The sequence below is a fragment of the Lepidochelys kempii genome, chromosome 6, assembly GCF_965140265.1.
Source record: "Lepidochelys kempii isolate rLepKem1 chromosome 6, rLepKem1.hap2, whole genome shotgun sequence".
Lineage (NCBI taxonomy): Eukaryota > Metazoa > Chordata > Testudines > Cheloniidae > Lepidochelys > Lepidochelys kempii.
In genome coordinates this window covers 88,050,143-88,063,676 of record NC_133261.1, presented here as the reverse complement: position 1 = coordinate 88,063,676, position 13,534 = coordinate 88,050,143, and positions in this window count along the sequence as shown.

Here is a 13,534-nt window from a genome sequence, read left to right as displayed (position 1 = left end):
TTTCTCCTAGACTTCCTCAGAGCCAGACTTGACCTGACTTATGAAATAGAAGGTTTATGTGCTATAGAGTAAGTCTTCCAGGAAGTATAGAGATACCAAGCTTCCTGTCCACTCTAGATTCTGTCTTCTTGCTGGAGCAGAAATAAAGAAGCCCAGAATATGGCACTCAAAGGATTCAGCTACGTAGAACAATAGGAAGTTTACTTCATTGTTCTACCTAGTTCATGTTCCCAAGAAAGGGTTCCTGAGACTGGTCTCCGCATCAAAAAGCTACTACATGGTATCAGGAGTGGGGAGCACTGCATGCTGGAAGACCCAACGAAAGGTAACATTGTGATGGCTGCTACAGCGCCTGTGCAATTGCAAATAACTCCCCCACCAGCCCTGAGACTCAAGAGAAATGCTGAATATGCCTGGAAACAGTTCAAACAGCAATTTGAGTGGTATAGGAAAGCCACCAGGCAAATAAACTAGAGGATGACCAAAAGATTGCTCTGCTCTTAGTGTCAGGCACAGAAGCCCTAGATACACACAATGCATTCCATATAGTGGTGGGAAAAGAGACAGGAAAGATCTTCAGAAATAATGACCCTCGAACATTTTTTGTGTCCCTAGGGAAAAAAATACTTTTGAAAGATATATGTTCAGGATGAGAACAGAGAATGAGGGGGAAACAACAGAGGAGTTTGTCAGATTTAAAACAAAAAAAGTCAGTCCTGCAATTATGGAACATTAAAAGACTGTCTCATTAAAAACCAGATTGTCCTTGGATAAACAAGTGTGTGAATGGTTACTAAGGGAGATGGATCTGACACTCAAAAGGGCAATATGTATATGCCAAGCAGCAGAACAAACAGAAACAAAAATAAAAAGCCCAGAGAAAGGTACTGAGTATATGACTGAGTATCATAACTAAACCAGAAAGGGAAAAGTTCACAAAAATTAAATTGGCCAGGGACAAAAAAAATGGAAAGCAGGAAACAATGCCAGCCATGTGGCAACCAGCATGAATAGAGAAAAAGCCCAGCATTTAGATGAATATGTAGAAACTTTTTTTTTTTGCCTCTGTCTTCACTAACAAGGTCAGCTCCCAGACTGCTGCGCTGGGCATCACAACATGGGGAATAGATGGCCAGCCCTCTGTGCAGAAAGAGGTGGTTAGGGACTATTTAGAAAAGCTGGACATGCACAAGTCCATGGGGCCAGACGAGTTGCATCCGAGAGTGCTAAAGGAATTGGCAGCTGTGATTGCAGAGCCATTGGCCATTATCTTTGAAAACTCGTGGCGAACGGGGGAAGTCCCGGATGACTGGAAAAAGGCTAATGTAGTGCCAATCTTTAAAAAAGGGAAGAAGGAGGATCCTGGGAACTACAGGCCAGTCAGCCTCACCTCAGTCCCCGGAAAAATCATGGAGCAGGTCCTCAAAGAATCAATCCTGAAGCACTTACATGAGAGGAAAGTGATCAGGAACAGTCAGCATGGATTCACCAAGGGAAGGTCATGCCTGACTAATCTAATTGCCTTCTATGATGAGATTACTGGTTCTGTGGATGAAGGGAAAGCAGTGGATGTATTGTTTCTTGACTTTAGCAAAGCTTTTGACACGGTCTCCCACAGTATTCTTGTCAGCAAGTTAAAGAATTATGGGCTGGATGAATGCACTATAAGGTGGGTAGAAAGTTGGCTAGATTGTCGGGCTCAACGGGTAGTGATCAATGGCTCCATGTCTAGTTGGCAGCCGGTGTCAAGTGGAGTGCCCCAGGGGTCAGTCCTGGGGCCGGTTTTGTTCAATATCTTCATAAATGATCTGGAGGATGGTGTGGATTGCACTCTCAGCAAATTTGCGGATGATACTAAACTGGGAGGAGTGGTAGATACACTGGAGGGCAGGGATAGGATACAGAGGGACCTAGACAAATTGGAGGATTGGGCCAAAAGAAATCTGATGAGGTTCAATAAGGATAAGTGCAGGGTCCTGCACTTAGGACGGAAGAACCCAATGCACAGCTACAGACTAGGGACCGAATGGCTCGGCAGCAGTTCTGCGGAAAAGGACCTAGGGGTGACAGTGGATGAGAAGCTGGATATGAGTCAGCAGTGTGCCCTTGTTGCCAAGAAGGCCAATGGCATTTTGGGATGTATAAGTAGGGGCATAGCGAGCAGATCGAGGGACGTGATCATCCCCCTCTATTCAACATTGGTGAGGCCTCATCTGGAGTACTGTGTCCAGTTTTGGGCCCCACACTACAAGAAGGATGTGGATAAATTGGAGAGAGTCCAGCGAAGGGCAACAAAAATGATTAGGGGTCTGGAACACATGACTTATGAGTTTAGTCTGCAGAAGAGAAGAATGAGGGGGGATTTGATAGCTGCTTTCAACTACCTGAGAGGTGGTTCCAGAGAGGATGGTTCTAGACTATTCTCAGTGGTAGAAGAGGACAGGACAAGGAGTAATGGTCTCAAGTTGCAGTGGGGGAGGGTTAGGTTGGATATTAGGAAAAACTTTTTCACTAGGAGGGTGGTGAAGCACTGGAATGCGTTACCTAGGGAGGCGGTGGAATCTCCTTCCTTAGAAGTTTTTAAGGTCAGGCTTGACAAAGCCCTGGCTGGGATGATTTAATTGGGGATTGGTCCTGCTTTGAGCAGGGGGTTGGACTAGATGACCTCCTGAGGTCCCTTCCAACCCTGATATTCTATGATTCTATGAAACTGTAATATGCCCAACCATTATGCTGAAGTGTGCAGAGAAAGCAGGAAAGTGCATGTATTAGGTGGAGAAATAGATTCCTCAAGTGAAGAGGAAGAGTTACTCTTAAGCACCATAATGGACAAGCTGAAAACTCAAAAAATTGGCTAATTAAAATGTGCACAAATGGCACTAGTATGGCATAGTAGACAGACACCAGGGCACAATGGAATGCAATAACAGACGTTGAAACAGAGCGATGTTAGGACTGCATAAAAGTATAGAATCATAGGATGGGAACGGACCTCAGGAGGTCATCTAGTCCAGTCCCCTGCACTCATAGCAGGACTAAGTATTATCTAGACCAGTGGTCTCCAACCTTTTTACGCCCAAGATCACTTTTTGAATTTAAGGGCAAGCCAGGATCTACCCTGCCCCTTCCCTGAGGCCCCATCCCTTCCCCAAAGCCCCACCCCACTCACTCCATCCCCCCCATCACTCACTCTCCCCCACCCTCACTCACTTTCACCAGGCTGAGGTAGGGGGTTAGGGTTGGGGTTTGGGAGGGGGGTGCGGGCTCTGGGCTGGAGCCGAGGGGTTTGCAGTGTGGGAGGGGACTCTGGGTTGAGGCTGGGGTCAGGGGTTGGTGTGCAGGAGGGGGCTCCAGGCTGGGGCAGAGTGTTGGGGTGAAGGAGGGGGAACAGGGTGCTGGCTCTGGGAGGTGGATCAGGTCTGGGGCAGGGTTTGGGGTACAGGAGGGGGTATGAGGTGCTGGCTCTGGGAGGGGGGTCAGGGCTGGGGCAGAGAGTTGGAGTGCAGGAGGGGGTACAGGGTGCTGGCTCTGGGAGAGGGTCAGGGTTGGTTTGGGGTGCTGGCTCTGGGAGAGGGCTCAGGGCTGGGGCTTGGGGTGCAGGAGGGGGTTTGGGGTGCTGGCTCCAGGAAGGGGCTCAGTGCTGGGGTTTGGGGTGCAGCCTCCTGCCAGGCAGCACTTACTGCTAAGGCAGGCTTCCTGCCTAGCCTGGCCACATGTCGCTCCGGGAAGGAGCCAACACGCCCCTGGGGGTGGGTGGCCCATGGCTTCGCGCACTGCTCCTCTCTGCAAGCACCGCCCCTGCAGCGCCCATTGGCCACAGATCCCTGTTCCCAGCCAATGGGAGCTGTAGGGGTGGTGCTTGCAGGCAGGAGCAGCATGTGGAGGGAGACCCCCTACCCACCGCCCTCAGGGCCGCGCTGGCCACTTCCAGGAGCAGCATGGGGAAAGGGCAGGCAGGGAACCTGTCTTAACGGCAGCCCAGCTGTGCCACTGGAGATCGCAGTTGACTGGGAGAGCCTCTGGGATTGACCAGTCGATGGCAATCGACCAGTTGGTAACCACTGATCTAGACCATTCCTGACAGGAGTTTGTCTAACCTGCTCTTAAAAATCTCCAATGATGGAGATTCCACAACCTCCCTAGGCAATTTATTCCAGTGCTTAACCACCCTGACAGGAAGTTTTGCCTAAGGTCCATCCTAAACCTCCTTTGCTGCAATTTAAGCCCCTTGCTTCTTGTCCTATCCTCAGAGGTTAAGAAGAACAATTCTTCTCCCTCCTCATTCTAACAACCTTTTATGTGCTTGAAAATTGTTATCATGTCCCCTCTCAATCTTCTCTTTTCCAGACTAAACAAACCCAATTGTTTCAATCCTCCCTCATAGGTCATGTTTTCTAGATCTTTAATCATTTTTGTTGCTCTTCTCTGGACTTTCTCCAATTTGTCCATATGTTTCCTGAAATTTGTCATCCAGAACTGGACACTATACTCCAGTCGAGGACTAATAGGCACAGAGTAGAGCAGAAGAATTACTTCTTGTGTCTTCCTTACAACATTCTTGCTAATACATCCCAGTATGATGTTTGGTTTTTTGCAACAGTGTAACACTGTTGACTCATATTAAGTTTGTCGTCCACTATTACCCCCAAATCCCTTTCCACAGTACTCCTTCCTAGGCAGTCATTTCCCATTTTGTATGTGTGCAACTGATTGTTCATATTGAATTTCATCCTATTTCCTTCAGACCATTTCCCCAGTTTGTCCAGATCATTTTGAATTTTAATCCTATCTTCCAAAGCACTTGCAACCCCTCCCAGCTTAGTATCATCCACAAATTTTATAAGCGTGCTCTCTATGCCATTGTCTAAATCACCAATGAAGATATTGAACAGAACCGGACCCAGAACTGATCCTTGCGGGACCCCACTCCTTATGCCCTTCCAGATTCACAGTAAAACACTCATAGCTGCTCTCTGGGAATGGTTTTCCAACCAGTTATGCACCCACCTTATAGTAGCACCATCTAGATTATATTTCCCTAGTTTGTTTATGAGGAGGTCATGCGAGACAGTATCAAAAGCCTTCCTAAAGTGAAGATATACCACATCGACCACTTCCCCCTATCCACAAGCCTTGTTACCCTGTCAAAGAAAGCTATCAGGCTGGTTTGATACAATTTGTTCTTGACAAATCCTTGCTGACTGTTACTTATCACCTTATTATCTTCTTACAGGTGTTTGCAAATTGATTGCTTAATTATTTGCTCCATTATCTTTTTGGGTGCAGAAGTTAAACTGACTGGTCTGTAATTTCCCGGGTTCTCCTTATTTCCCTTTTTAGATTGGCACTATATTTGCCCTTTTCCAGTCTTCTGGAATCTCTCCCATGACTTTTCAAAGATAATCGCTAATGGCTCAGATATCTCCTCAGTCAGCTCCTTGAGTATTCTAGGATGTATTTCATCAGGCCCTGGTGACTTGAAGACATCTAATTTGTCTAAGTAATTTTTAACTTGTTCTTTTCCTATTTTAGCCTCGATTCTACCTCATTTCCACTGGCATTCACTATGTTAGACATCCAATCACCACCGACCTTTTTGGTGAAAACCAAAATAAAGAAGTCATTAAGCACCTCTGCCACTTCCACATTTTATGTTATTGTTTCACCCCACACACATTGCGTAACAGGCCTACCGTGTCCTTGGTCTTCCTCTTACTTCTAGTGTATTTGTAGAATATTTTCTTGTTACCCTTTATGTCTCTAGCTAGTTTGATTTCGTTTTGTGCCTTGGCCTTTCTAATTTTGTCCCTACATACTTGTGTTATTTGTTTATATTCATCCTTTGTAATTTTACTTAGTTTCCACTTTTTGTAGGACTCTTTTTTATTTTTTGATCATTGAAGATGAAAGACTACAGTGGAAAAACAATTCTGTTATTAGGAGAGTGCACACTGACATTTAAATACAAAGGCAAAATGATAAGACAAGAGTCTGTGGTGGTATACAGAAGCTAGCAATTAGTCTTGGGCCTACACACGTGAGGTGCTTGGTCTCATTAAGCAGATGTATGCCATAGAGATAGAAAGATGACAGAGAGCCAGATATGAAAGTATTAGTGAAGATGTAGTTACAGGAAATGTGTGCCTCCCACTAATATACAAGGTATGGTTAAGAGAAGATGGAAAATCTGTGGTACATGCTACATGAAAAATTCCACAAGAGGCAAGAAGAGAAGCTGCAAAACATGGCAGCAAATGGCATCATTTGGAGAACAGAAGAACCAACAGATTAGGTTCACTGCTTAGTAACTGAAGTGAACCAAGGAGGGGACTATGGCTGTGTATAGTCCCTAAGGAGCTCGACAGAAACATAAAAAGAGAACACCTTCACTTGCACACAAGAAATGAACCATTGTCTGAGATGGCAGAAGCCACATTCTTCAGTAAATTAGATGCATCAGCCGGATTTTTGGTAGATCCCCTTGAACACTGAGAGCTCCAAGATCTGCACTTTCAACACACCTAAGATTGCCTTTCAGAATATGTTCAGCTTCCGAAGTATTTCACCAGACAATAAGCCACATGCTAGAGGGTCTAATGTGTGAAAGTGTATGATGACTTAATCATTCGGGGCAGCACTACCACTGAACATCAGAAATGACTGAGGAAAGTACTGGAAATTGCAAGAACTAATAATCTTAAACTGAATAAGGCCAACGGAGTCTTGCCCAATGAATCAATTCAGACAATACTGAACATGCCAAGACCTGATGGTAAATAGGAAATTACATATTGAATTATGTCAGCAAGTTCCGTTTTTTTGTTTTTTTTTAAAACCAGTTATAACATTGGGACTTTATTACTAAAACAGGAAAGAATGCAGTATTCCTTGCCATAGTATGATCAAATTATCAGAGTTATGCATCCAAAAGGAGGGCACTTTACAGGTTTCTTAAAGACAGAGGAGTCTAAATAATTTAAGTTTACCATATACAAATTCTGTATTTGTAAAATACGCAAAAAAATTTGAAATCAAAATCAAAGCATTTTACAAGAACCTTGATAGCTGTTAACGAATTACAGTTAAGAGAGATGAGACCAGAATTAGGTCAGTTTTAGATGGATACAGTACTTACTGAGGTGTACAACTCACCTCAGACTCCTCTTCCGCAAGATCAGTGACTAGGCATGGGTGCCAGAGCATGAAAGAGTTCAATGATTTAAAGCACATTCTGACATCAGCTCCAGTGCTGCAATTTTTTGATCCATTGAAAGACATCAAACACTTTACAGATGCCCCAAAAGAAGGACTGGGAACAGTATGTCATATCATGGAAGTGATTGATTGAGTCTCATATGCACCTAGGGCTATGACAGCTATAGAGATGATGTTGGCACAAATTGAAAAAGAAACACTAGGAAGAAGAGGCATATGGATATATAAGATTTATTACTTTCACTAGGGTCATAGCTTCAAAGCAAATAGAGGTCAAAAACCTCTCACTGCAATATGCAAAAAGTGACCAGGAAAAGCACAACCCAAGATGATGTGACCCTAGAGTTCCCACCTGGATGCCACTTAGTAATGGCAGAGACATTCTTAAGAGCACATGTTCCATCTGACAATACACAGCCTGATGATTTGGAACAAGCAGTACATATGCACGTGACCATGATAAAAGAGTCATGGGCATATGCGGTGAACGGGAGACAGAAAACAGCTAATCATGAAATGCTGCAAGCCACAATACAAGTGATAAGTAATGGAGGAAACAAAAATCAACACTTCCAGTCTGTGTACTCCCACAATAAAATGAGCTTCCAGTGATCGCAACAGCGCTCTTGAAGGGGACACAAAATCTTGGTTCCCACTATGATGACAAGCAAAATGGAACAAATGCATGAAGGGCACCTTGGAATGACCAAATCAAAAATGAGAGTTAGAGTTAGAGAAGTTGTATTCTGGCCACAGATGAATAGTGACATCGAAGAAATGGTGAGCAGGTGTGCAATGTGTCAGTGAAGTGACAGCAAACATACCAGTTGAAAACAATTCAAACTAACATTATTATTCCCTATGAGACTGAGCAATCTCTTACAGACAAGGACTTGCCTAAAGAGGGAATGCAATACAGCAGATCAGAAAGATTGCTGAAGTGCCCTAAAAGACTGATCAAGACATGTTTCAGAGAAGCTAGCAATTAGTCTTGGGCCTACACACATAGTAACAGCCGTGTTAGTCTGTATTCACAAAAAGAAAAGGAATACTTGTGGCACCTTAGAGACTAACCAATTTATCAAGACATGTTAATGTTGTGTTAGAGCAACCTGAAATGTTGTTATATTTCTAATATTTTGTTAGTTTTATTTAATAGTGTTTCAGTTCAGAAAAGATATTTAGAATGGAATCTACAAATGGGAAGATGTGACAAAACCCCAACACTTTAAACAACTATATACTTTAAAGTCAGGGAACTCTGAACTTATTTCTAAGACAGTGTCCAAGTCAAAAGAACTCCAGGATCCAAACTTATCCAGAGTTCTGCGGTGGGTCAGACCCAGGCCCCACCTTTCACTTGACTTCAATGGGCTTTCAATCAGGCCCTTGTTGAAGGCTAGACTTCTTGCTCAACATACCTAGGATCAACAGGTTTAACAGCGTAAGAGCAGAAATCAGCTAGATAGCTTTAAATTGAATACTGTTGTTAACCATGAATGACAAGAATGAAGGGCTAGGCCCTAGTGGCTGTAACTAATGATGGTGAAACCTGCTTCCACTAATGTACAAAAAAGATTGCACATCTGTGAAAGTAGGAGGGTAAGCAAAAGAACAGAGTAAAACTGCAAAATGGGGTAAGCCCTAGAGCAGCCTTTCCAACCCAGAGTTTTACCAGTTTTCATGCTGATATAATTCTTTTCAAGACTTCAGTGCTCAGAACCAGGGCCGGATTAACCCTTAGGCTAATAAGGCTATAGCCTTAGGCCCTCCTATTTTTAGGCCCTACTGGTCAGGCACGGGGCGCAGCCAGGCCGGGGTGGGAAGCGAGCTTGCTCACGCAACTCTGCGGGAGCACTCCTGCCGGCAGGAAAGGCAAAGCAGACCCCGGTGGCTTGCAAGGAGCTCAGCCGGCAGCCTGCTGCTTCCACTCCCTCCCGTCTGCATCTCCCCACGCTGCGGGAACACATTGCCAGGTATCCGGTTAACACTGGTGACTGGACACTAAAAATCTGGTTACCACGGGAACCCGTGCCAGCTGTGGGTATAGTTTGAACAGGGATTGTCGTCGTCCCCAGAAATCCCCCTCCCGATTTCTCTGGAGCTCTGCTTAGCTGTCAGGGAGGAGAAAAGCTCCCTCTATTCCCCTCCTACGCTGAGGCTGGCAGGCAGTGCCAGGACACTGCCTTCTGAGTCCTAGTGCCCATCATCATCAGCTTCTATGTCAGCTGGGTCCTGTTTCTGGACAACTGGTGAGTGCCTGGGGGGGGTGGAGGGGCAGGACAAGGGGTGGGGGGAAGAGGCAGTACCAGAGCAGTAGGGTGGGAAGCTTGCACAGAACCTGCTCACACTCTATCCAGCACCAGCCAGAACTATTGCCCCTCCCATGCATACGGAATGAATTCCCACACATACATTTGTAGGAAAAACAAAACAAAACATCCCATTCTGGATACCAGTACTTTAACTTTTACAGTACCTTCTTCCATCAAGGGGCTTCAGATTTATGATGCACTGTGTTCAATACTGTATTGAACTGTACTAAAAAATAAAAGAAATCCAATTTCTCTGATGTATTTTTCTGTACTGGGATGCACAGGCAGCCAAGTTATTTCCTTTTGCTCAGCCTAGTTCCACAGGTCAACACATCTTTGTACTTTTAAGGGGTTGCAAAAGCACTGGAGGAAGCTCAACACAGTGTTGTAGATTTCTCCCTCCCCTCTCCCTCAAGGATTTTAAATCCACTTCTTAGCAGCCTATGACAGAAAGACTGGCTGAATAGGCTAAAGGCAGGTTCTGTCCATTTGCTGGTTCTCTAGCAGTTCAATCCATCATAAAAGTACCTCACATTTGATTTGAGTTTCATCCCAAAAACTTAAAGCTAAATAAACCCGAAGTTAGTCCTCATATTTCCACCCCAACTCAAACGAACTTCTTTCCCAAGTGGAAAATGTTGAGTAAGCATGGAATGTGTGTGATGCGAGAAGAGAATGAGAACACAGAGCAATTCCTGCTGACGGTGACACCTGTGTAGCCTTATTGACTTCAGGGAGAACAGATTTTTGCACAAGAATAGATTTTGGTCCCTTCTGCTTTTTCACACCTGGTATAAGCAGAATCTCATTCACTTTCCTCCCCTAAACTCTGAGCACTTAAGGAAAAAAAATAAGCCAGGTCTGCTTGATTTACACACGCAAATGAAACAGGAAGCTTTCCCTTCATTCTACACCTGCCTTAAAGAAACACCAGACCTGATGTAACAAGGGTGGCACTACAGCAGCCTTGGTTGGACTGTTCTTTACAGAGATCCTTAATAGTTCTTTTAAGATGCTGATTTTCAACCAAGTCTTTTTGTTCAGGGGGCAGAGAACACAACAGGGAATAGCTCTGTTTTGTCAACTCCTAGTCATTCAAAACCTGAAAGCTTTAAATTAAGTTTGTTTAATGTTTGTACAGTGGTTTTGAAGAACTAACATAGTACAGAAGTGCTAAATATTATGACTGGGCAACCATCTAAAGATCTGTGTTACTTCTAGCTGTTACCTTTTTCTTACAGGAAGCTTAAAACAAACAAATGCAAACCATAGTGGGTGGGTGCACACAGAACTCATGCTTAAAAAAAATCTCATGTCAGAGCTGCTGATCACATGTTCTAGCATAGATAATGAGTGCAGGGGACCAGACTAGATGACCTCTCGAGGTCCCTTCCAGGCCTATGATTCTATTCTGTGCTTCTAATTGTGGAAGAGCTTGGTAACAGAATGGCCTGATGTGGTGAATCACTGGAGATTACCTACACAAACTGGGTATCATCCCACAAATAATATTTGGGTTCAATGTGAAAACAGTAATTCATTGTCCTCAGCCAGTGCAACACTGGGAGGCAGCTTTCAGAGCAAAACAGCCTAAAATACAATGCCACCCTATGTAATTTTCCCACTACTACCTCCTCTACTTCAGTGGATTTTACACCTGAGTGGTTTTCTTTTAAATAATAAAAGCTGGCTGCCTCCAAGACTGCAGCCAGAGTGAGATAGCGTATGTGATGTAGAGTCCATAGCGTGGGGGAAACACCTGCAGGGCTTGACTTTGCTCTGTGCCATGTGGAGAGCTGAGGGTAGAAGCAAAAGGTGGAAAAAGGTGAGCGGGATGGGGAATGTTGCAGTGTTCATCCTCAGACAGGCGAGCACTCCACTACCTAGGAGGAAGGAGGCCTAAGAGAAGGACAGCGTAGCATCCCCCATGCTACTTCTTACTCAGAAGTATCTGTTTGAAGAATTGAGTGTCATGAGAGTAGAATAAACTTGTTAATTTTACATAAATAAATAATATGTAAATATATATAGAGAGAGAGAAATGTTTGATGACCTCATAATATTTTTTGCAATATGTAATTCATACTTAGGCTCTTCCCTCCCAGTTGCCTTAGGCCCCTCATAACCTTAATATGGCCCTGCTCAGAACCAGTTCCTAAACAAGTGACACCTGGACAGATCAGTAACAACTTGGGTGTTGAGTTTTGAAGCTCTAAGCCAGAAAACCTCATCAGTTTTAATAAGAGCTGAAGTATTAAATCATGGATTTAAAAATCTCCCTTCCCTTAACCAGGAACCCCTGGCACTAGAGGATTTCTTTCCCTTCTTCCCATTCTGTCAGTGGAAGCTACTTAGTCCTTCATCATTCCAAGGTAGATAACTAAACACCAAACAGTTACAATCTTTGCTTGTTTCTACTCTATGTGAGCATTAAGACCCAAATTTTTAAGAGGTAATAGCTTTGCTAAAGCTTTTCCATCATAACTGAATGACATTCACAAACAAGCCTCCCATCCCCCAACTAAAAAGCCCTCCCCAGACAGAGATTCCTGTTACCAAAGAAGGGAGAATATCTGAAGATTCCATGAAGTACATAAGGGACCTTACTATGCCAATCTACTTAACCTTAAACTGACTAGAATGATGTGCACTAATCCAAAACATTCAGCAAGAAAAATAGGTGCATGCATGTGTCACATGAGAGGCACTGAGGTCTAATGAATGTGTCATTGGCCATGAGAGACAGGAGACCTGAGTCTAAGCTCCAATCCCACTGCTGACCTGTTGTGTGACCTTGGTCAAGTCATTTCACCATTCTGTACCTCTGTTACCCTGCCCCGATTTGCTTGTCTTTTCTATTTAGATTGTAAACTCCACAGGACTGGGACATTTTCTTACTAAGCACAATGGGGCCCTATTCTTGGTTGGTGTCTCTAGGTGCTAGCATAAAAATAACTACTAATTATGCATATCCACATCCACACATAAAAAATGTGTTTGGAAAACTGTGTCACCAACTGCAAACATAATTTCCATAACTGTATGTGCAAATCAAATCTGCATATACAACAAGCCAGCAAGGAGCCTAACTATCTCCTAACCATAACCTAACCTAACCTTTCAGGCTGTTATATAGCACCTATCCCACAGGTGCTTAAACATGATGCATTTACTTGATTTGTTCTCCCAATTGCAGGTACATTTTGGTGTGCAGATCTCAGGTCTTCATATTTGAAATTTTGCCCATAACTAAAATGTTGAACTTTTTATACATCATACAGCTTGCTGTACCTCACTTGTGCAACTAGCTGCTGTCTTCTAGTCAAATGGCAGGGGGGCTTCATTTCAGTGATATAACTGCACGCTTCCAGTTGGCATAGCCCTTTGGAGTGAAAGGGTCTAAATAAATGTAATAATTACTAGAATGGCTCAGATCAGCATAGTCTAAGTTAATTAAGTTTAGTCTGTGTTTTAAAGGTAATTTTAATATTAGGCCTCTGGGCCCTTCAAAAAGTTCACTGCCCATTTAAAAGACACATCCTTGATCCAAGTATATTCCTATTAGGGCAATACACTAACAATCACAATCAGGTATAGTAATGACTAGAGCTGGTCAAAAATTGGTGAACATTTTAAATTAAAATATTGCATGAAAATATCAAATGTTCAAGAAACTTTCAGCAGCTCTAGGAAAATTTTCATTGATCAGCTCCTACATGCTGTTTAAAGAAAGTCTCTTGCACTATCAGAAAATGGAGTATAACATACGTGGTGGTTTTTAATTGCAGGAAGCTGACTTGCTGCCATGGAAACAGATTGGTGGATTCTTCTGGCACATATCTGGTCCCTTTTTATTTTGTGTACAACTCACATTTCATGAAACTGAAAAACAATGGGCAGCTCTGGACTTTTGTTACAGTATTTTGTTTATTTTCTCAAAGAATGTAAATGGAACATTTTTATGTTTATGATAAATTATGTAGGTTGCATTTCCTCCATTGGAT